Genomic DNA, 25,817 nt, shown 5'->3' on the forward strand with positions numbered 1-25,817 from the left:
ACTGGACTTCCACCAGTCTCTCTGTTCAGTCATGTTGGTATGTCTGCTCAGTGACTCATTATAACTGGTCTTCCACCAGTCTCTCTGTTCGGTCATGTTGTTAAGTCTGGTCTTCCACCAGTCTCTCTGTTTAGTCAGGTCCAAATCTGCAAGAAGGATAATCAACAAACTGATTAGTATTACATCCAGCTTTATTGTGATCGTAAGTCTGCATTTGACAATGAGACAAAGAGAGGTGTCTGGTTGCTACAGGGGTTGAAGTTCTAGGAGTTTGAATCTGCCATGTAGTGTTTGTCATTGTAAAGTATCTATCTATGTGTCCACATGGACAGACTTAGTGAATCTGCCATGTAGCGTTTGTCATTATAAATGTGCATAACATTTGCACTAAACTTTTTTTCTTTTTTACATAATGTCCTCTGCAAAGTCCTAGTAGTAGAAAGTAGTAGTAAGGTTGAAATCTCTTTTTTGCAAGTAGAAATATATCCAGGTCTTGCAGGGTTAAGTCCACTATGTGTCCACAGGGACAGACAGTTAGCAGACAGGACCAGGTCCTAAAGGTCCACACTGCAGTCATTTATTTTGGTGTTGGTGGATACCTGTTCATGACAAAATGTCTATAATGTTGGCTGTATATGCTCTGCATGCGTCAATGCACTCCTAAAGGTCATATTGTGACTTGTTGCATACACACACACACACACACACACACACACACACACACACACACACACACACACACACACACACACACACACACACACACACACACACACACACACACACACACACACACACACTCATCCTCACCTACAGAATGAAGTTCTGCTTTTCCAATGCTTATTGCAAAAAGCTGGTTACAGGCCTCTTCCTGTCGCAGCTTAATTATGGCGATACTGTCTACAGCTTTGCTAGTTCCTCAACTCTGAGCAAACACCCCCTGTTTCCTGACTCAAATATGAGACATAAAGATACAGTAGTGTTTATAAAATGCTACTCACTGAGTATGCCCAGGACAATGATGCCAGCCAATAGGAGCAGCCCCACACACGCCGCAACAGCTTTGAAGAAATTCTTCTTAAATCCTGAATGTAAACATCAGACACATTTTCACTATTATTGTATACATTAAGGCATAATGTGAATAAAAGCTAATTCCATTAAACACATCCAATAAAGCATTGACAAGAGAGGCCCTGTGGTGCTATTGCGTAAGAATGATATCTATGTGTTACTTAAATTATTGTTTAAATTATTGTATTATTATTATTAGTAGTAGTAATAGTAATAGTAACAGTAGTAATAGTAGAAGTAGAAGTAGTAATAGTATTATTCTTTTTTTCCTTTTTACCTCCATGCTGTGCTGTGTTCTCAGGGGCAGAACCTTGGATGTTTTCGTAGTCGGTTAGTTCTATACCTCCATGCTGTGCTGTGTTCTCAGGGGCAGAAACAGGGATGGTTTCGTGGTCGTTCTCGGGGGAAGAAACACTGAGGTTTTCATAGTCGTTCTCGGGGTCAGAAACACTGAGGGTTTCATAAGTGTCGTCGGTCGGCTCTGGTGTGGTGTAGATGTCTTCAGACATTTTAGGTTGAGTTGAGTTGAGTTTCTGAGTTGAGTTGACTCCAGTTGAGGTGTACGCGTCTTCAGATATCGCAGTGGGTTTTCAGACTGCTCTCCTTGCACGGCTTGATCGGACAGAAGTCACAAGAGAGGACGTTGGAAGATGGACTCTTTGAGAGAACGGCGATGTGGTAAAATTGCACTGCTTCCAGCCAATCAGAAAGCAGCTATACTGTGGTGTGAAATTCACAACAAAGACATGCATGCATTGCACATCCACAACCCAAACTTGGGCAGGTGTTGATAGAGTGACTTTAACATAGTTTTTTTCTAAGCATTCCTAAATGATTCTTCCTTGTATTGTTTCATGATGTGAAAGAGAGGCTGTTTTAAATGTATTAAATTCTTTGAAGAGTCTCTCTTCACACTTTTATACTAAGACAATGTATTGGACTGTAGGCTGTTGGGGTCAGGGTCGAGGACTCTAGGTCAAGCTCGGGGTCAGGGTCGAGGTCGAAGTCAGGGTAGTTTGTATAAGTGGTGACCCCCTGAAGCACAGCTCTGCACCAGATAGAACCCTTCAGAAAGGCCTAGTTGAACTGAAAGGGTCAATGACCTTTATAGTGTCTTGTGTGTGTGTGAGAGAGAGAGAGAGAATAGAGAAGTTGGCATTGTGCCATTATTGATGAAGACATGTCGGTGAGAGAGAGAAGAATAGAGGCGTTGGTATAGTGGCATTGTTGAGAAGTAGAATAGAGAACACTTCTATATAGCCAAAAACAGGAAATCATCATAAAGGAGGTAAAAAGTGGGAAAACACATACAGTGAGGGGAGGAACGGGTGGGTGGGGGATTCAGATTTTATGGAGGCCAGTTTGCAGCCGTCCGTATAGGTGCCCTTTGAGAGAGGTTTTGAAGGAGTCAAGGGATTCACGTGTCTTAATGACTGTTGGTAGGTCGTTCCACATTTTTGTGGCATATAGGAGCGAAATTAATTTAGTCCCTTGTTTGTGCCGAATCTGGGTTGCACGTGGTTTGTTGAACTCCCTCTGCATGGTGCTGTGGCTGTGGACTTCGTTGACATTAAGGAAGTATCTAGACAGGTACATCATGGGTATCTTGGTGGTGTATCGAATCTTGTGGACCAGACCCATTGCAAGATGCTGCACTCTGTCGTCGAACCTAAGCCATTCTTCCAGCCTGTCAAAGTGGGCAGGGGTGAGGTGGGTTCAATGTCACAATGTTACACGTTGCAATGTGATGCATTGTGAGCTGCTAGATCTGCTATTTTCAATGTGATGCATTGTGAGCTGGACTAGTAGATCTGCTATTTTCAATGTGATGCATTTAGCCCCACAAGTCAGAACCCAATGGTACTGAAGTTTCTGCCCTCAAACATCGCAGAAAAGGAATCTTGGAAAGAAGTGTACATTTTAGTGTAACATTTTATTGAAACATTTAAAAACACAAATCTGTCATGATTGGGGGTGCTTGACATGGGAATGTCGCTGTGTGAGGATCACTGGTTTAAACAACATTAGGAGAAAAGCCCAAATAAGCACTTTAGAAACAAGAAAAGCAACCACAATTACCAATATTTACAAGCAACTTTACAGATGAACATTAGAAAAGTGGTTAAGTTGTCCTTTAAGCTCTGTCCACACGTACATGGGCATTTAAAAATAAACATAGCATATAAATAACATAGTGTAATAAACGAAGACGAAAAATGTTCGTCGACTACCTTTTTCCACTGACGAAAACTAAATAAAAACTAAGCTATGATGACTAAAAATAAGACTAAATATACTGACAATTTCGTCAACAAATAAAAACTAGACTAAAATGTTAGGAAGGGACTAGTGGACAAGAGATCCAGTACAAGTAATTTTACAATTAGTAAAATCTACAAGCTCACAAGTTGTGAACTTGTAGATTGGCTATTTTCAGCAAGTTATGCCGTCATTAGGACGGCATCTAGGCCCGCCAAAATACATTTTGTTCGACTAAATCAACTGTAGATCTAATCGACTAAAATCTTATATTTAGTCGACTAAAACTAGACCAAGATGTCCACATCGTTCATGAAAAGTGGTGAAGTGGTCCTTTAACTGTTGAAGGACCACTTCACCTTCAATCAGGTTGTTAAAGTTTAACAACCTGATTTGGACCAAACCCAGTTTCCTCACAAACACTTTATTGATCCATCAGTCTGTGGTGTTGAAATTAAACCGATGTCTGTTATTCATTGATTACATACATATTAGTCTCTCCTTTATCTGAATAATGGAAATATGAATTACCCTCTTGAACCCCAGCATGAATATTCTGGGGGGAACATTTCCCAAAATAGCAGATCTACAAGCTCAGAAAAAAAGACCCCCCCCCCCCCCCTGACGGGTGGTAGCTCCAGGCACCACAAAGGGTTAATCAGGTGCTGCACATCTAGAAAACTCTTTCACAAATCCAATGGCGTGTGTACCCACATGGATAGTCATTCCATCCTCTAGTACCAAACTCAGCACAGTCTTCTCCTTCACCATGGTCATCAGGCTGACCACGCCCCCAGTACCTGTAGAAGTAGACACATTCATACATTACAATACCTTCACAACAAGGATTATATCTGAATGTTTAGTTTTTTTAATCATGACTTCAAATTATATTACATTATAAATGTAATATAATTTGAAGTCATGATAAAAAGAATTATGATGAAAAAAAACATTCAGATCAAATATATAATGATTTATATATTTACATACAAATTAACTGGACAATGGATACAGAGTAACTGTTGTATTATAGCCTTTGATTCCATTTAGAAATAAATATGAAGATGAAATAATGTGAAATGTTGTTTGCTGAAAATAAATGTCGGGAATCCCTTTTGGTGTTCTGTACAGTATGTACAGTATTACATTTTTTTTGATGCTGCTATTTAAATATTTGAAGTTTTTCAGAAAACTTAGGTCAGTATTTAGAAGAAAAGTTTTTAGAATGGGCCTCAGTAGAATATTGAAGGTAAAGTCTTACGGTCGTGTGGTCAGTGGTGTTCCATCCACCCACTTCCACACTCCTTCAGTCTCGTTGTCGGTCAATCCAAGCCACACAGACTTATTGGATCTGAAGAGTCTGACAACAAAGTCCTGGACAGAAAAGCAGCTGGTTACTGAAGTACAATCTGTACAATACTAGATGTGTGTCTCAACTAGATGGAGTAGGTTACAGCATGCACTAATGGACACACACACACACACACACACACACACACACCACACACCACACACCACACACCACACACCACACACACACACACACACACACACACACACACACACACACACACACACACACACACACACACACTGCACCTGCTTCTCTCTGCTCTTTATGGTCATCAGGTCAGATTGTCTGGCTGTACAGAATGCTCTGCTGTCCTCCCAGGTCTTCTCCCCAGTAGAGTAGTAGTAACACACACCATCACCAAATGTAAATCTGGTCCTGGAATGTGATTCTAACAACAAAATATAATGTTATGTTAGACACAGTTTTTTATGTGATTGACAAAATTATGAACAACATGATATAAGAATGTATAAACACAGTGACGTCTCACTGACCACAAAGAATCTTCAGTTCGGCCAGGTTGGTATGTATGCTCAGTAACTCATCAAAACTGGACTTCCACCAGTCTCTCTGTTCAGTCATGTTGGTATGTCTGCTCAGTGACTCATTATAACTGGTCTTCCACCAGTCTCTCTGTTCGGTCATGTTGTTAAGTCTGGTCTTCCACCAGTCTCTCTGTTTAGTCAGGTCCAAATCTGCAAGAAGGATAATCAACAAACTGATTAGTATTACATCCAGCTTTATTGTGATCGTAAGTCTGCATTTGACAATGAGACAAAGAGAGGTGTCTGGTTGCTACAGGGGTTGAAGTTCTAGGAGTTTGAATCTGCCATGTTGCATTTGTCATTGTAAAGTATCTATCTACTGTATGTGTCCACATGGACAGACTTAGTGAATCTGCCATGTAGCGTTTGTCATTATAAATGTGCATAACATTCGCACTAAACCTTTTTTTACATAATGTCCTCTGCAAAGTCCTAGTAGTAGAAAGTAGTAGTAAGGTTGAAATCTCTTTTTTGCAAGTAGAAATATATCCAGGTCTTGCAGGGTTAAGTCCACTAGTGTCCACAGGGACAGACAGATCTGTTATGTAGCGTTTGTCATTGTAAAGCCATTAAGTCCACTATGTGTCCACATGGACAGACAGTTAGCAGACAGGACCAGGTCCTAAAGGTCCACACACTGCAGTCATTTATTTTGGTGTTGGTGGATACTTGTTCATGACAAAATGTCTATAATGTTGGCTGTATATGCTCTGCATGCGTCAATGCACTCCTAAAGGTCATATTGTGACTTGTTGCATACACACACACACACACACACACACACACACACACACACACACACACACACACACACACACACACACACACACACACACACACTCATCCTCACCTACAGAATGAAGTTCTGCTTTTCTAATGCTTATTGCATAAAGCTGGTTACAGGCCTCTTCCTGTCGCAGCTTAATTATGGCGATACTGTCTACCGCTTTGCTAGTTCCTCAACTCTGAGCAAACTCCACCCCCTGTTTCATGACTCAAATATGAGACATAAGTGGATACAGTAGTGTTTATAAAATGCTACTCACTGAGTATGCCCAGGACAATGATGCCAGCCAATAGGAGCAGCCCCACACACGCCGCAAAAGCTTTGAAGAAATTCTTCTTAAATCCTGAATGTAAACATCAGACACATTTTCACTATTATTGTATACATTAAGGCATAATGTGAATAAAAGCGAATTCCATTAAACACATCCAATAAAGCATTGACAAGAGAGGCCCTGTGGTGCTATTGCGTAAGAACGATAGATGTGTTACTTAAATTATTGTTAAAATTATTGTATTATTATTATTATTAGTAGTAGTAGTAATAGTAATAGTATTAGTAGTAGAAGTAGTAATAGTATTATTCTTTTTTTCATTATTTTTACCTCCATGCTGTGCTGTGTTCTCAGGGGCAGAACCTCGGAGGTTTTCGTAGTCGGTTATTTCTATACCTCCATGCTGTGCTGTGTTCTCAGGGGCAGAAACACGGATGGTTTCATGGTCGGTTAGTTCTATACCTCCATGCTGTGCTGTGTTCTCGGGGGAAGAAACACTGAGGTTTTCATAGTCGTTCTCGGGGTCAGAAACACTGAGGGTTTCATAAGTGTCGTCGGTCGGCTCTGGTGTGGTGTAGATGTCTTCAGACATTTTAGGTTGAGTTGAGTTGAGTTGAGTTTCTGAGTTGAGTTGACTCCAGTTGAGGTGGACACGTCTTCAGATTAGAGTTCTCATTTTCTGCCCGAACCCGACCCGGCCCGACATTTTAGGGCCGGGCAGGGCCCAAAAAATATGCTAATTAGCCGGGCCGGGCCTCGGGCTCTGTGATTTTCCGTGATTTATTTTTTCTTCTTTTTTCAAAAATGTTATTATAATAAAAATATCAATTCTGTTATTTGTGTAATGTATAGGCTATATAGCCTACAAGTATGTCTTTATTATGAAGAGGGCTGCGCTATGGCGATTCACTTGTGACAGGAGGAAGACGGAGGAGTGGAGGTGGTGTGCTTGGAATGGATTACTGACTGCGCAGGGAGAGAAGTGAACGTTGGGGTGGTTGTTAACTTGTTTAATGTTTATACCGCTGGCTGGCCTCTGTTTTGCGGCGCACCAAATGAGCTTCAGTTCATAATGCTAAATGTTTTATAAATCAATCGGATTATCACACGATAGACTGCAACATGACAAAAACAGTTGCACTGAGCCATCTCGTTAAACCCAGCTGGCTACGATGAATAACCTAATCATTAGGCCTAATCAACGTCATATAGTCACCAACCATCCATATTCTGTAGTGTATGATCTGACCACGCAATGTTACAGTCCACTGCAGGCTACAGGCTAATGGCTATTTGATTCACAAAATGATTAGTATTATAACCGCCGTCCCTCAGTGCGGCGGCGGCGCTCCTCGTTATATGTGCCCGATTTAAAATAACAGATCTCTAAGCTATCGAGACACGCCATGAGCGTGAGGTGCGTGGATGGTTTGTAAACTTTGTAGGCTATATTTGTTCTTTTGGACACCGAACGGGTACGATACTTGGGGTCTTGGACATAACTTCACTTCAGAGGAAACGGGGAGCTAGTACTCACCAGTCAGTAGTCACCACCACTGGAAATGGAATCCATTAGAATGATATGGAAATGGTACATAAATGAGCTACATAAATCCTTTATTTCGGCGAAAAGTCCATTGAACTCTCACTCTCACACAGACACACACTGAAAGAAAAAAAAGAACACCACTTTATTGCATGGCCAGCGCAGCAGCATGCGCCGTTAGTGGTTCACTGACGGCGCATGCTGCTGCGCTGGCCATGCATTAAAAGTGGCGTTCTTTTTTTTCTTTGTCAGGCTTTATAGGGCTTCGGGCCTAACATTATGGTATTTTTTAGGGCCGGGCCGGGCTTCGGGCTGACCCAGTTAGGGCCGGGCCGTGCCGGGCTTCAAATTTCGTGCCCGATGAGAACTCTACTTCAGATATCGTAGTGGGTTTTCAGACTGCTCTCCTTGCACGGCTTGATCGGACAGAAGTCACAAGAGAGGACGTTTGAAGATGGACTCTTTGAGAGAACGGCGATGTGGTAAAATTGCACTGCTTCCAGCCAATCAGAAAGCAGCTATACTGTGGTGTGAAATTTCACAACAAAGACATGCATGCATTGCACATCCACAACCCAAACTTGGGCAGGTGTTGATAGAGTGACTTTACCCATTCTGACCTGAGATCAGATTCATACGAGGTTTCCACTGGACACACACTGGTCTGATTAACCCATTCTGTTCTGACCTGAGATCAGATTCTAAAAATGTCAGTCGTTCTTCGATTTTTCAGAAAATAGCAGACCTACAAGCTCGTAGCGCGCCACTCGGTGGCGCGCTATGAGCTTGTAGATCTGCTATTTTTCAATAGCTAAAGCGTAACATGATGCTGACACCAAAATGGGTTCCCGGTCAGAATGGGCTAAGCATTCCTAAATGATTCTTCCTTGTATTGTTTCATGGTGTGAAAGAGAGGCTGTTTTAATTGTATTAAACTCTTTGAAGAGTCTCTCTTCACACTTTTATACTAAGACAATGTATTGGACTGTAGGCTGTTGGGGTCAGGGTCGAGGACTCTAGGTCAAGCTCGGGGTCAGGGTCGAGGTCGAAGTCAGGGTAGTTGGTATAAGTGGTGACCCCCTGAAGCACAGCTCTGCACCAGATAGAACCCTTCAGAAAGGCCTAGTTGAACTGAAAGGGTCAATGACCTTTATAGTGTCTTGTGTGAGAGAGAGAGAGAGAATAGAGAAGTTGGCATTGTGCCATTACTGATGAAGACATGTCGGTGAGAGAGAGAGAAGAATAGAGAAGTTGTTTTTTATTTTTATTAGATGCAATTGTGAACAATAGCCAAGTAATACATAGTAAATACATATCCATTGGCCAATCAAATGGTTCACTGCAGCTCAACAGTCAGTGTGAGGGGGGGGGGGGGGGGTGGTCAGGAGATGTCTGTGAGCTCTGCGTTTAAAGGCTTGAAGGCCGTTGTCTGTGATGGAGTCCACTACATGCTCTGGTAGGCTGTTCCACACCTGGACAGCAGTGTGGAGAAAAGTTCTGTCCAATGTCCGTGTTTTGGAGCCTGGGGGGTCGGTATAGTGGCATTGTTGAGAAGTAGAATAGAGAAGCTGGCCTTGTTGAGAAGGAGAATAGAGAACACTTCTATGTAGCCAAAAACAGGAAATCATCATAAAGGAGGTAAAAAGTGGGAAAACACATACAGTGAGGGGAGGAACGGGTGGGAGGGGGATTCAGATTTTATGGAGGCCAGTTTGCAGCCGTCCGTATAGGTGCCCTTTGAGAGAGGTTTTGAAGGAGTCAAGGGATTCACATGTCTTTAATGACTGTTGTTAGGTCGTTCCACATTTTTGTGGCATATATATAGTGAAATTAATTTAGTCCCTTGTTTGTGCCGAATCTGGGTTGCACGTGGTTTGTTGAACTCCCTCTGCATGGTGCTGTGGCTGTGGACTTTGTTTACATTAAGGAAGTATCTAGACGGGTACATCATGGGTATCTTGGTGGTGTATCGAATCTTGTGGACCAGACCCATTGCAAGATGCATGTACTCTGTCGTCGACCCTAAGCCATTCTTCCAGCCTGTCAAAGTGGGCAGGGGTGAGGTGGGTTCAATGTCACAATGTTACACGTTGCAATGTGATGCATTGTGAGCTGCTAGATCTGCTATTTTCAATGTGATGCATTGTGAGCTGGACTAGTAGATCTGCTATTTTCAATGTGATGCATTTAGCCCCACAAGTCAGAACCCAATGGTACTGAAGTTTCTGCCCTCAAACATCGCAGAAAAGGAATCTTTGAAAAAAGTGTACGTTTTAGTGTAACATTTTATTGAAACATTTAAAAACACAAATCTGTCATGATTGGGGGTGCTTGACATGGGAATGTCGCTGTGTGAGGATCACTGGTTTAAACAACATTAGGAGAAAAGCCCAAATAAGCACTTTAGAAACAAGAAAAGCAACCACAATTACCAATATTTACAAGCAACTTTACAGATGAACATTAGAAAAGTGGTGAAGTTGTCCTTTAAGCTCTGTCCACACGTACATGGGCATTTAAAACTAAACATAGCCATGTAAAAAAATAAAATAAACAAAGACGAAAAATGTTCGTCGACTACCTTTTTCCACTGACGAAAACTAAATAAAAACTAAGCTATGATGACTAAAACTAAGACTAAATATACTGACAATTTCGTCAACAAATAAAAACTAGACTAAAATGTTAGGAAGGGACTAGTGGACAAGAGATCCAGTCATTTTACAATTAGCTGCATGCTGAAAACAGACTATCTACAGTACAAGCTCAGTAGATAGTTGTGAACTTGTAGATCGGCTATTTTCAGCAAGTTATGCCGTCATTAGGACGGCATCAAGGCCCGCCAAAATACATTTTGTTCGACTAAATCAACTGTAGATCTTCTTGCTGCGAGAGTGAGGTCTAGCTAGTTAATGCATAACTCTAGAAAACTATTTCACAAATCCAATAGCGTGTGTCCCCACATGAATGGTCGTTCCATCCTCCATTACCAAACTCAGCACAGTCTTCTCCTCCACCATAGTCAGTAGGCTGACCAGGCCGCCAGTACCTGTAGAAGTAGACACATTCATACATTACAATACCTTCACAACAAGGATTCTATCTCAATGTTTAGGTTTTTTTAATCATGACTTCAAATTATAATATAATGTAATATAATTTGAAGTCATGATTAAAAAAAAACTAAACATTCAGATCAAATATATATAATGATTTTATAATGATGGTTTTTAGAATGGGCCTCAGTAGAATAATGAAGGTAAAGTCTTACGGTGGTGTGGTCAGTGGTGTTCCATCCACCCACTTCCACACTCCTTCTGTCTCGCTGTCGGTCAATCCAAACCACACAGGCTTGTCTCCGACACAGAGTCTGTCAACAAAGTCCTGGACAGACAATCAGCTGGTTACTGAAGTACAATCTGTACAATACTAGATGTGTGTCTCAACTAGATGGAGTAGGTTACACTTACAGCATATGCATTGCGCACACACACACACACACACACACACACACACACACACACACCACACACCACACACCACACACCACACACACGCACCTGCTTCTCTCTGCTCTTTATGGTCATCAGGTCAGATTGTCTGGCTGTACAGAATGCTCTGCTGTCCTCCCAGGTCTTCCTCTCAGTAGAGATGTAGTAACACACACCATCACCAAATGTAAATCCATGTGATTCTAACAACAAAATATAATGTTAGACAGACAATGTTTTTAATGTGATTAATGACAAAATGATGAACAACATGATATAAGAATGTATAAACACAGTGACGTTTCACTGACCACAAAGAATCCTCAGTTTGGTCAGGTTGGTATGTCTGCTCAGTAACTCATCATAACTGGTCTTCCACCAGTCTCTCTGTTTAGTCATGTCCAAATCTGCAAGAAGGATAATCAACAAACTGATTAGTATTACATCCAGCTTTATTAATTTGTGATCGTAAGTCTGCATTTGACAATGAGACAAAGAGAGGTGTCTGGTTGCTACAGGGGTTGAAGTTCTAGGAGTTTGAATCTGCCATGTTGCATTTGTCATTGTAAAGTATCTATCTACAGTATGTGTCCACATGGACAGACTTAGTGAATCTGCCATGTAGAGTTTGTCATTATAAATGTGCATAACATTTGCACTAAACCTTTTTTTACATAATATCCTCTGCAAAGTCCTAGTAGTAGAAAGTAGTAGTAAGGTTGAAATCTCTTTTTTGCAAGTAGAAATATAATTATCCAGGTCTTGCAGGGTTAAGTCCACTAGTGTCCACAGGGACAGACAGATTTGTTATGTAGCTTTTGTCATTGTAAAGCCATTAAGTCCACTATGTGTCCACAGGGACAGACAGTTAGCAGACAGGACCAGGTCCTAAAGGTCCACACTGTCATTTATTTTGGTGTTGGTGGATACCTGTTCATGACAAAATGTCTATAATGTTGGCTGTATATGCTCTGCATGCGTCAATGCACTCCTAAAGGTCATATTGTGACTTGTTGCATAGACACACACACACACACACACACACACACACACACACACACACACACACACACACACACACACACACACACACACTCATCCTCACCTACAGAATGAAGTTCTGCTTTTCCAATGCTTATTGCAAAAAGCTGGTTACAGGCCTCTTCCTGTCGCAGCTTAATTATGGTGATACTGTCTACCGCTTTGCTAGTTCCTCAACTCTGAGCAAACTCCACCCCCTGTTTCATGACTCAAATATGAGACATAAAGATACAGTAGTGTTTATAAAATGCTACTCACTGAGTATGCCCAGGACAATGATGCCAGCCAATAGGAGCAGCCCCACACACGCCGCAACAGCTTTGAAGAAATTCTTCTTAAATCCTGAATGTAAACATCAGACACATTTTCACTGTTATTGTATACATTAAGGCATAATGTGAATAAAAGCGAATGCCATTAAACACATCCAATAAAGCATTGACAAGAGAGGCCCTGTGGTGCTATTGCGTAAGAACGATAGATGTGTTACTTAAATTATTGTATTATTATTATTATTATTAGCAGTAGTAATAGTTGTAGTAGTAATAGTAGCAGTAGTAGTAGCAGTAGAAGTAACTAGAACTGCACTCTGCCGAGTGCATACTTGCTTGTTGCACACTAGTAGGCCATAAATGGCCTACTAGTGCGCAAGCAGAGCGCGCAAGTACTTTCGACCGCTGGAAACTATCACATCTCAGTATCTCTGTGAAGGAACGTTTGAAATGTATAATCATTACGTGTAACTATTTGCTACCTAACTACTTTTTTACAGAAAAATGTAGTTGGATTTGTTAACCAGATACCACATTACGTCATCGTTGAGAGCTGGGACCAGAGTACATGGTGTGTATTACCGTGGGCTCTCATACAGAGTATGTAGTTGTAATTTGATTAGCAGTATACTGTGGTTACTTGGTTCCAAAAAGTGACAGCCAAGTTTTTTTCAACGGTAAGTCTGTGCCTGGTTTGCTGGGACCAGTTACCACATTACGTCATCGTTGAGAGCTGGGACCAGAGTACATGGTGTGTATATGTATGACTAGCTCTCAGTGATGACGTAAGAGAAATGGTCATCTGTGTAATCTGGTCCCACCAGATACCACATTACGTCATCGTTGAGAGCTGGGACCAGAGTACACGGTGTGTATATGTATGACTAGCTCTCAGTGATGACGTAAGAGATATGGTCATCTGTGTAGTCTGGTCCCAGCAGACCAGGCACAGATTTACAAATTACAAATCACATTACAACTACATACAGAGTATGTAGTTGTAATTTGATTAGCAGTATACTGTGGTTACTTGGTTCCAAAAAGTGAAGCCAAGTTTTTTTCAACCGTAAGTCTGTGCCTGGTTTGCTGGGACCAGTTACAACATTACGTCATCGTGACCAGAGTACATGGTGTGTATATGACGTAATGTTGTAACTTGTAACTAGTCCCAGCAAACCAGGCATACACTTACGGTGTATGACTAGCTCTCAGTGATGACGTAAGAGAAATGGTCATCTGTATAATCTGGTCCCACCAGATACCACATTACGTCATCTTTGAGAGCTGGGACCAGAGTACACGGTGTGTATATGTATGACTAGCTCTCAGTGATGACGTAAGAGATATGGTCATCTGTGTAGTCTGGTCCCAGCAGACCAGGCACAGATTTACAAATTACAAATCACATTACAACTACATACAGAGTATGTAGTTGTAATTTGATTAGCAGTATACTGTGGTTACTTGGTTCCAAAAAGTGAAGCCAAGTTTTTTTCAACCGTAAGTCTGTGCCTGGTTTGCTGGGACCAGTTACAACATTACGTCATCGTGACCAGAGTACATGGTGTGTATATGACGTAATGTTGTAACTTGTAACTTGTAACTAGTCCCAGCAAACCAGGCACAGACTGTATGTAGTTGTTCTAGTTACAACTACATACAGAGTATGTAGTTGTAATTTGATTAGCAGTATACTGTGGTTACTTGGTTCCAAAAAGTGAAGCCAAGTTTTTTTCAACCGTAGGTTTGTGCCCGGTTTGCTGTGACCAGTTACAACATTACGTCATCGTTGAGAACTGGGACCAGAGTACATGGTGTGTATATGACGTAATGTTGTAACTTGTAACTTGTAACTAGTCCCAGCAAACAAGGCACAGACTTACGGTTGAAGAAAACTTGGCTTCACTTCGAAGAGACCAAGCGAAATGATTACTTGCGCGCTCTGCTTGCGCAAGTAATAATAGTATTATTTTTTTTTACCTCCATGCTGTGCTGTGTTCCAAGGGTCAGAACCTCGGAGGTTTTCGTAGTCGTTCTCGGAGTCAGAAACACGGAGGGTTTCATAAGTGTAGTCGGTCGGCTCTGGTGTGGTGTAGATGTCTTTAGACATTTTAGGTTGAGTTGAGTTGAGTTTCTGAGTTGAATTGAGTTGAGTTGAGTTTCTGAGTTGAGTTGACTCCAGTTGAGGTGGACACGTCTTCAGATATCGCAGTGGGTTTTCAGACTGCTCTCCTTGCACGGCTTGATGGGACAGAAGTCACAAGAGAGGACGTTTGAAGATGGACTCTTTGAGATAACGGCGATGTGGTCAAATTGCACTGCTCCCAGCCAATCAGAAAGCAGCTGCTGTGGTGTGAATTTCCTCTGCATCATTGCTGATGAAATTTCACAACAAAGACATGCATGCACATCCACAACCCAAACTTGGGCAGGTGTCGAGTGACTTTAAAGGGATTGTGACATTAAAAAAAAGGTTTTGGAATTTTCAGCTGTGCATTAAGGCTCCTTAACCATCTCCCTCTAAGTGAACTTGACATGATAATGTATTGTAACATCAGCTTTCTACGAAATGCAAACAGAATCAAAACACAGTCCATGAACCCAACAACAGACTGTTTCCAGTAAAAACAGACTCTTGCTGTCCAGCATTTATACAAAGCTGACTAACTTCCAAGCAACCAATATAGTCATAGTATATGTCAATCTCAACTAAATGTGCAATAAATCCAATTATTGCGACCATAGGTCGCATTTACTATCAAAACCTGCATCTCCTGTCCGTTAGTCACCCACGCCATATATGGCCATGCCTCGTGACATCACGCCTCCATATATGGACGAGGTTGCTTCTCGCCCACAGGGCGTCTTCCTGGTTATACAGTATGTGTGTGTGTGTGTGTGTGTATATAATTTTGCCTCAGCTGATGTTGCACTTCTAATTCTGAGACTACAATTGGAATCAAATAGTCAATTTGTACACTCTCAGAGTTATACTCCTGTAAAGGTCCTTTCAGAACCATCTCAAAGAACCCAGACAGTTCCTGAACCCCACTTTGAGAGCAACTGTGCAAGATGTTTGTATTTTATTACACACTGGTACCGGATCGGTACTCTGTATCGACCGATATACGCAACCGGGGAAAAGTGTTGTGTCGTGTCGTGTCGTGTCGTGGTGCCCTTTGGACACATCCTGGAATAAGAGTTGAGTTGAGTTCAGATTCAGAACGATCAGAGCACGTACGCCTCACGCTGCTCTGTAGCAATGTGTGCTCATTACACATGCTTTATTGAATGCAACACAGCTGGCCTACTGCCGGCAGTGCATGCACGCGCACATGCATACGCACACGCACACAAGCAAACATTCTAACACACAAACTCTGGCACAAAAAGTCTGATTTTTATTTTTTTTTCTACATTACAATCTAATGACTATGCACAGTCTTGGGAAAGAGAGAGAGAGAGAGAGAGAGAGAGAGAGAGAGATAATGTTATGCTCTCTAATCCCCTATCAGTCATTCTCAACAAAATGGAAGATTTGTTTTATTGTTTTTGCCCCAAAGGCACAAAAATGCATTTTTTTAGGTTTTCTAATCTCAATTGCACCCAAAAAACATGAACTTTTAACATTCAGTAGATTTTCTGTGATCTGGGGTTTTCTGGCTCAAACAGGCCTCTGATTTGCCGGCAGTTTGTGATGTAAGATCCTGCAAATCCCATGTATGTCAATGGGATTTGCCAGCAGATGTCACTGTTTTCACTGTTTTGCCTGTTTTCATTGTAGCTCAAAAGGCTTCCAAACCCCAAAGGAAACTTCAGACCACAGAAAATCCACTGAATGTTCAAAGTTCAGGTTTTTTGGGTGTAATTGAGGTCATAAAACCTAAAAGAAAAAAGAAAAACAAAAATAAATGAAAATGAATGTCATAAAACCTTTAACATAGTTTTTTCTCAGCAGAATGTTTAAGCATTCCTAAATGATTCTCTGAAGCACAGCTCTGCACCAGATAGAACCCTTCTGAAAGACCTGGTTGAACTTAAAGGACAACTTTAGTTTTTTTTCAACCAAGGTTCATGTTTTAGGTTGTTAGAGAAAGTAAAAGATGAGTGTTCATTTTCTTTCATTTGATGCTTTCTTTCGTTTTAGGGATTTTAGCACATCCACAACCCAAACTTGGGCAGGTGTTGATAGAGTGACTTTAACATCGTTTTTTTTTTAACCCATTCTGACCTGAGATCAGATTCATACGAGGTTTCCACTGGACACACACTGGTCTGATTAACCCATTCTGACCTGAGATCAGATTCTAACAATGTCAGTCGCTCGGGGTCAGGGTCGAGGTCGAAGTCAGGGTAGTTTGTATAAGTGGTGACCCCCTGAAGCACAGCTCTGCACCAGATAGAACCCTTCAGAAAGGCCTAGTTGAACTGAAAGGGTCAATGACCTTTATAGTGTCTTGTGTGAGAGAGAGAGAGAGAGAGAGAATAGAGAAGTTGGCATTGTGCAATTATTGATGAAGACATGTCGGTGAGAGAGAAGAATAGAGAAGTTGGCTTTGTGGCATTGTTGAGAAGGAGAATAGAGAACACTTCTATATAGCCAAAAACAGGAAATCATCATAAAGGAGGTAAAAAGTGGGAAAACACATACAGTGAGGGGAGGAACGGGTGGGGGGGGATTCAGATTTTATGGAGGCCAGTTTGCAGCCGTCCGTATAGGTGCCCTTTGAGAGCGGTTTTGAAGGAGTCAAGGGATTCACATGTCTTTAATGACTGTTGTTAGGTCGTTCCACATTTTTGTGGCATATAGGAGCGAAATTAATTTAGTCCCTTGTTTGTGCCGAATCTGGGTTGCACGTGGTTTGTTGAACTCCCTCTGCATGGTGCTGTGGCTGTGGACTTTGTTTACATTAAGGAAGTATCTAGACAGGTACATGGGTATCTTGGTGGTGTATCGAATCTTGTGGACCAGACCCATTGCAAGATGCATGTACTCTGTCGTCGACCCTAAGCCATTCTTCCAGCCTGTCAAAGTGGGCAGGGGTGAGGTGGGTTCAATGTCACAATGTTACACGTTGCAATGTGATGCATTGTGAGCTGCTAGATCTGCTATTTTCAATGTGATGCATTGTGAGCTGGACTAGTAGATCTGCTATTTTCAATGTGATGCATTTAGCCCCACAAGTCAGAACCCAATGGTACTGAAGTTTCTGCCCTCAAACATCGCAGAAAAGGAATCTTGGAAAGAAGTGTACATTTTAGTGTAACATTTTATTGAAACATTTAAAAACACAAATCTGTCATGATTGGGGGTGCTTGACATGGGAATGTCGCTGTGTGAGGATCACTGGTTTAAACAACATTAGGAGAAAAGCCCAAATAAGCACTTTAGAAACAAGAAAAGCAACCACAATTACCAATATTTACAAGCAACTTTACAGATGAACATTAGAAAAGTGGTTAAGTTGTCCTTTAAGCTCTGTCCACACGTACATGGGCATTTAAAAATAAACATAGCCGTGTAATAAATTAAAATAAACGAAGACGAAAAATGTTCGTCGACTACCTTTTTCCACTGACGAAAACTAAATAAAAACTAAGCTATGATGACTAAAATTAAGACTAAATATACTGACAATTTCGTCAACAAATAAAAACTAGACTAAAATGTTAGGAAGGGACTAGTGGACAAGAGATCCAGTCATTTTACAATTAGCTGCATGCTGAAAACAGACTATCTACAAGCTCAGTAGATAGTTGTGAACTTGTAGATCGGCTATTTTCAGCAAGTTATGCCGTCATTAGGACGGCATCAAGGCCTGCCAAAATACATTTTGTTCGACTAAATCAACTGTAGTTCTTCTTGCTGCGAGAGTGAGGTCTAGCCAACACCAACTCGGGATTCCTGGATCGCTGCCCTCCACAGCATGAATATTATGGGGGGAATATTTCCCAAAATAGCAGATCTACAAGCTCATTGTCTATTTGGTGTACTCAGAAAAAAAGACCCCCCCCCCCCCCCCCTGACGGGTGGTAGCTCCAGGCACCACAAAGGGTTAATCAGGTGCTGCACATACACATAACTGTTACTAGTTAATGCATAACTCTAGTAAACTATTTCACAAATCCAATAGCGTGTCAACCCACATGGAGTGTCGTTCCATCCTCCATCAAGAAACTCAGCACAGTCTTCATCTCCTCCACCATAGTCATTAGGCTCACCATCCCCCCAGTACCTGTAGAAGTAGACACATGAATACATTACAATACCTTCACAACAAGGATTTTATCTGAATGTTTATAGTTTTTTTTTAATCATGACTTCAAATTATATTACATTATAATGTAATATAATTTGAAGTCATGATTAAAAAAAAACTAAACATTCAGATCAAATATATATAATGATTATTATATGTACGTACAAATTAACTGGACAATGAAATAGACAACGGATACAGAGTAACTGTTGTATTATAGCCTTTGATTCCATTTAGAAATAAATATGAAGATGAAATAATGTGAAATGTAGTTTTCTGAAAATAAATGTAGTTAAAATGTTTTCTTTAACCCATTCTGGGCGGGAATCCCTTTTGGGGTTCTGTACAGTATGTACAGTATTACAAAATGTGATGCTGCTATCTAAATATTTGTTTTTCAGAAAACCTAGGTCAGTATTTAGAAGGCGTTTATAGAATGGGCCTCAGTAGAATATTGAAGGTAAAGTCTTACGGTCGTGTGGTCAGTGGTGTTCCATCCACCCACTTCCACACTCCTTCAGTCTCGTTGTCGGTCAATCCAAGCCACACAGACTTATTGGATCTGAAGAGTCTGACAACAAAGTCCTGGACAGAAAAGCAGCTGGTTACTGAAGTACAATCTGTACAATACTAGATGTGTGTCTCAACTAGATGGAGTAGGTTACAGCATGCACTAATGGACACACACACACACACACACACACACACACACCACACACCACACACCACACACCACACACCACACACACACACACACACACACACACACACACACACACACACACACACACACACACACACACACTGCACCTGCTTCTCTCTGCTCTTTATGGTCATCAGGTCAGATTGTCTGGCTGTACAGAATGCTCTGCTGTCCTCCCAGGTCTTCTCCCCAGTAGAGTAGTAGTAACACACACCATCACCAAATGTAAATCTGGTCCTGGAATGTGATTCTAACAACAAAATATAATGTTATGTTAGACACAGTTTTTTATGTGATTGACAAAATTATGAACAACATGATATAAGAATGTATAAACACAGTGACGTCTCACTGACCACAAAGAATCTTCAGTTCGGCCAGGTTGGTATGTATGCTCAGTAACTCATCAAAACTGGACTTCCACCAGTCTCTCTGTTCAGTCATGTTGGTATGTCTGCTCAGTGACTCATTATAACTGGTCTTCCACCAGTCTCTCTGTTCGGTCATGTTGTTAAGTCTGGTCTTCCACCAGTCTCTCTGTTTAGTCAGGTCCAAATCTGCAAGAAGGATAATCAACAAACTGATTAGTATTACATCCAGCTTTATTGTGATCGTAAGTCTGCATTTGACAATGAGACAAAGAGAGGTGTCTGGTTGCTACAGGGGTTGAAGTTCTAGGAGTTTGAATCTGCCATGTTGCATTTGTCATTGTAAAGTATCTATCTACTGTATGTGTCCACATGGACAGACTTAGTGAATCTGCCATGTAGCGTTTGTCATTATAAATGTGCATAACATTCGCACTAAACCTTTTTTTACATAATGTCCTCTGCAAAGTCCTAGTAGTAGAAAGTAGTAGTAAGGTTGAAATCTCTTTTTTGCAAGTAGAAATATATCCAGGTCTTGCAGGGTTAAGTCCACTAGTGTCCACAGGGACAGACAGATCTGTTATGTAGCGTTTGTCATTGTAAAGCCATTAAGTCCACTATGTGTCCACATGGACAGACAGTTAGCAGACAGGACCAGGTCCTAAAGGTCCACACACTGCAGTCATTTATTTTGGTGTTGGTGGATACTTGTTCATGACAAAATGTCTATAATGTTGGCTGTATATGCTCTGCATGCGTCAATGCACTCCTAAAGGTCATATTGTGACTTGTTGCATACACACACACACACACACACACACACACACACACACACACACACACACACACACACACACACACACACACACACACACACACACACTCATCCTCACCTACAGAATGAAGTTCTGCTTTTCTAATGCTTATTGCATAAAGCTGGTTACAGGCCTCTTCCTGTCGCAGCTTAATTATGGCGATACTGTCTACCGCTTTGCTAGTTCCTCAACTCTGAGCAAACTCCACCCCCTGTTTCATGACTCAAATATGAGACATAAGTGGATACAGTAGTGTTTATAAAATGCTACTCACTGAGTATGCCCAGGACAATGATGCCAGCCAATAGGAGCAGCCCCACACACGCCGCAAAAGCTTTGAAGAAATTCTTCTTAAATCCTGAATGTAAACATCAGACACATTTTCACTATTATTGTATACATTAAGGCATAATGTGAATAAAAGCGAATTCCATTAAACACATCCAATAAAGCATTGACAAGAGAGGCCCTGTGGTGCTATTGCGTAAGAACGATAGATGTGTTACTTAAATTATTGTTAAAATTATTGTATTATTATTATTATTAGTAGTAGTAGTAATAGTAATAGTATTAGTAGTAGAAGTAGTAATAGTATTATTCTTTTTTTCATTATTTTTACCTCCATGCTGTGCTGTGTTCTCAGGGGCAGAACCTCGGAGGTTTTCGTAGTCGGTTATTTCTATACCTCCATGCTGTGCTGTGTTCTCAGGGGCAGAAACACGGATGGTTTCATGGTCGGTTAGTTCTATACCTCCATGCTGTGCTGTGTTCTCGGGGGAAGAAACACTGAGGTTTTCATAGTCGTTCTCGGGGTCAGAAACACTGAGGGTTTCATAAGTGTCGTCGGTCGGCTCTGGTGTGGTGTAGATGTCTTCAGACATTTTAGGTTGAGTTGAGTTGAGTTGAGTTTCTGAGTTGAGTTGACTCCAGTTGAGGTGGACACGTCTTCAGATTAGAGTTCTCATTTTCTGCCCGAACCCGACCCGGCCCGACATTTTAGGGCCGGGCAGGGCCCAAAAAATATGCTAATTAGCCGGGCCGGGCCTCGGGCTCTGTGATTTTCCGTGATTTATTTTTTCTTCTTTTTTCAAAAATGTTATTATAATAAAAATATCAATTCTGTTATTTGTGTAATGTATAGGCTATATAGCCTACAAGTATGTCTTTATTATGAAGAGGGCTGCGCTATGGCGATTCACTTGTGACAGGAGGAAGACGGAGGAGTGGAGGTGGTGTGCTTGGAATGGATTACTGACTGCGCAGGGAGAGAAGTGAACGTTGGGGTGGTTGTTAACTTGTTTAATGTTTATACCGCTGGCTGGCCTCTGTTTTGCGGCGCACCAAATGAGCTTCAGTTCATAATGCTAAATGTTTTATAAATCAATCGGATTATCACACGATAGACTGCAACATGACAAAAACAGTTGCACTGAGCCATCTCGTTAAACCCAGCTGGCTACGATGAATAACCTAATCATTAGGCCTAATCAACGTCATATAGTCACCAACCATCCATATTCTGTAGTGTATGATCTGACCACGCAATGTTACAGTCCACTGCAGGCTACAGGCTAATGGCTATTTGATTCACAAAATGATTAGTATTATAACCGCCGTCCCTCAGTGCGGCGGCGGCGCTCCTCGTTATATGTGCCCGATTTAAAATAACAGATCTCTAAGCTATCGAGACACGCCATGAGCGTGAGGTGCGTGGATGGTTTGTAAACTTTGTAGGCTATATTTGTTCTTTTGGACACCGAACGGGTACGATACTTGGGGTCTTGGACATAACTTCACTTCAGAGGAAACGGGGAGCTAGTACTCACCAGTCAGTAGTCACCACCACTGGAAATGGAATCCATTAGAATGATATGGAAATGGTACATAAATGAGCTACATAAATCCTTTATTTCGGCGAAAAGTCCATTGAACTCTCACTCTCACACAGACACACACTGAAAGAAAAAAAAGAACACCACTTTATTGCATGGCCAGCGCAGCAGCATGCGCCGTTAGTGGTTCACTGACGGCGCATGCTGCTGCGCTGGCCATGCATTAAAAGTGGCGTTCTTTTTTTTCTTTGTCAGGCTTTATAGGGCTTCGGGCCTAACATTATGGTATTTTTTAGGGCCGGGCCGGGCTTCGGGCTGACCCAGTTAGGGCCGGGCCGTGCCGGGCTTCAAATTTCGTGCCCGATGAGAACTCTACTTCAGATATCGTAGTGGGTTTTCAGACTGCTCTCCTTGCACGGCTTGATCGGACAGAAGTCACAAGAGAGGACGTTTGAAGATGGACTCTTTGAGAGAACGGCGATGTGGTAAAATTGCACTGCTTCCAGCCAATCAGAAAGCAGCTATACTGTGGTGTGAAATTTCACAACAAAGACATGCATGCATTGCACATCCACAACCCAAACTTGGGCAGGTGTTGATAGAGTGACTTTACCCATTCTGACCTGAGATCAGATTCATACGAGGTTTCCACTGGACACACACTGGTCTGATTAACCCATTCTGTTCTGACCTGAGATCAGATTCTAAAAATGTCAGTCGTTCTTCGATTTTTCAGAAAATAGCAGACCTACAAGCTCGTAGCGCGCCACTCGGTGGCGCGCTATGAGCTTGTAGATCTGCTATTTTTCAATAGCTAAAGCGTAACATGATGCTGACACCAAAATGGGTTCCCGGTCAGAATGGGCTAAGCATTCCTAAATGATTCTTCCTTGTATTGTTTCATGGTGTGAAAGAGAGGCTGTTTTAATTGTATTAAACTCTTTGAAGAGTCTCTCTTCACACTTTTATACTAAGACAATGTATTGGACTGTAGGCTGTTGGGGTCAGGGTCGAGGACTCTAGGTCAAGCTCGGGGTCAGGGTCGAGGTCGAAGTCAGGGTAGTTGGTATAAGTGGTGACCCCCTGAAGCACAGCTCTGCACCAGATAGAACCCTTCAGAAAGGCCTAGTTGAACTGAAAGGGTCAATGACCTTTATAGTGTCTTGTGTGAGAGAGAGAGAGAGAATAGAGAAGTTGGCATTGTGCCATTACTGATGAAGACATGTCGGTGAGAGAGAGAGAAGAATAGAGAAGTTGTTTTTTATTTTTATTAGATGCAATTGTGAACAATAGCCAAGTAATACATAGTAAATACATATCCATTGGCCAATCAAATGGTTCACTGCAGCTCAACAGTCAGTGTGAGGGGGGGGGGGGGGGGTGGTCAGGAGATGTCTGTGAGCTCTGCGTTTAAAGGCTTGAAGGCCGTTGTCTGTGATGGAGTCCACTACATGCTCTGGTAGGCTGTTCCACACCTGGACAGCAGTGTGGAGAAAAGTTCTGTCCAATGTCCGTGTTTTGGAGCCTGGGGGGTCGGTATAGTGGCATTGTTGAGAAGTAGAATAGAGAAGCTGGCCTTGTTGAGAAGGAGAATAGAGAACACTTCTATGTAGCCAAAAACAGGAAATCATCATAAAGGAGGTAAAAAGTGGGAAAACACATACAGTGAGGGGAGGAACGGGTGGGAGGGGGATTCAGATTTTATGGAGGCCAGTTTGCAGCCGTCCGTATAGGTGCCCTTTGAGAGAGGTTTTGAAGGAGTCAAGGGATTCACATGTCTTTAATGACTGTTGTTAGGTCGTTCCACATTTTTGTGGCATATATATAGTGAAATTAATTTAGTCCCTTGTTTGTGCCGAATCTGGGTTGCACGTGGTTTGTTGAACTCCCTCTGCATGGTGCTGTGGCTGTGGACTTTGTTTACATTAAGGAAGTATCTAGACGGGTACATCATGGGTATCTTGGTGGTGTATCGAATCTTGTGGACCAGACCCATTGCAAGATGCATGTACTCTGTCGTCGACCCTAAGCCATTCTTCCAGCCTGTCAAAGTGGGCAGGGGTGAGGTGGGTTCAATGTCACAATGTTACACGTTGCAATGTGATGCATTGTGAGCTGCTAGATCTGCTATTTTCAATGTGATGCATTGTGAGCTGGACTAGTAGATCTGCTATTTTCAATGTGATGCATTTAGCCCCACAAGTCAGAACCCAATGGTACTGAAGTTTCTGCCCTCAAACATCGCAGAAAAGGAATCTTTGAAAAAAGTGTACGTTTTAGTGTAACATTTTATTGAAACATTTAAAAACACAAATCTGTCATGATTGGGGGTGCTTGACATGGGAATGTCGCTGTGTGAGGATCACTGGTTTAAACAACATTAGGAGAAAAGCCCAAATAAGCACTTTAGAAACAAGAAAAGCAACCACAATTACCAATATTTACAAGCAACTTTACAGATGAACATTAGAAAAGTGGTGAAGTTGTCCTTTAAGCTCTGTCCACACGTACATGGGCATTTAAAACTAAACATAGCCATGTAAAAAAATAAAATAAACAAAGACGAAAAATGTTCGTCGACTACCTTTTTCCACTGACGAAAACTAAATAAAAACTAAGCTATGATGACTAAAACTAAGACTAAATATACTGACAATTTCGTCAACAAATAAAAACTAGACTAAAATGTTAGGAAGGGACTAGTGGACAAGAGATCCAGTCATTTTACAATTAGCTGCATGCTGAAAACAGACTATCTACAGTACAAGCTCAGTAGATAGTTGTGAACTTGTAGATCGGCTATTTTCAGCAAGTTATGCCGTCATTAGGACGGCATCAAGGCCCGCCAAAATACATTTTGTTCGACTAAATCAACTGTAGATCTTCTTGCTGCGAGAGTGAGGTCTAGCTAGTTAATGCATAACTCTAGAAAACTATTTCACAAATCCAATAGCGTGTGTCCCCACATGAATGGTCGTTCCATCCTCCATTACCAAACTCAGCACAGTCTTCTCCTCCACCATAGTCAGTAGGCTGACCAGGCCGCCAGTACCTGTAGAAGTAGACACATTCATACATTACAATACCTTCACAACAAGGATTCTATCTCAATGTTTAGGTTTTTTTAATCATGACTTCAAATTATAATATAATGTAATATAATTTGAAGTCATGATTAAAAAAAAACTAAACA

This window comes from Protomyctophum bolini, assembly GCF_963924005.1.
Source record: "Protomyctophum bolini genome assembly, chromosome: 6".
NCBI classification, from domain to species: domain Eukaryota; kingdom Metazoa; phylum Chordata; class Actinopteri; order Myctophiformes; family Myctophidae; genus Protomyctophum; species Protomyctophum bolini.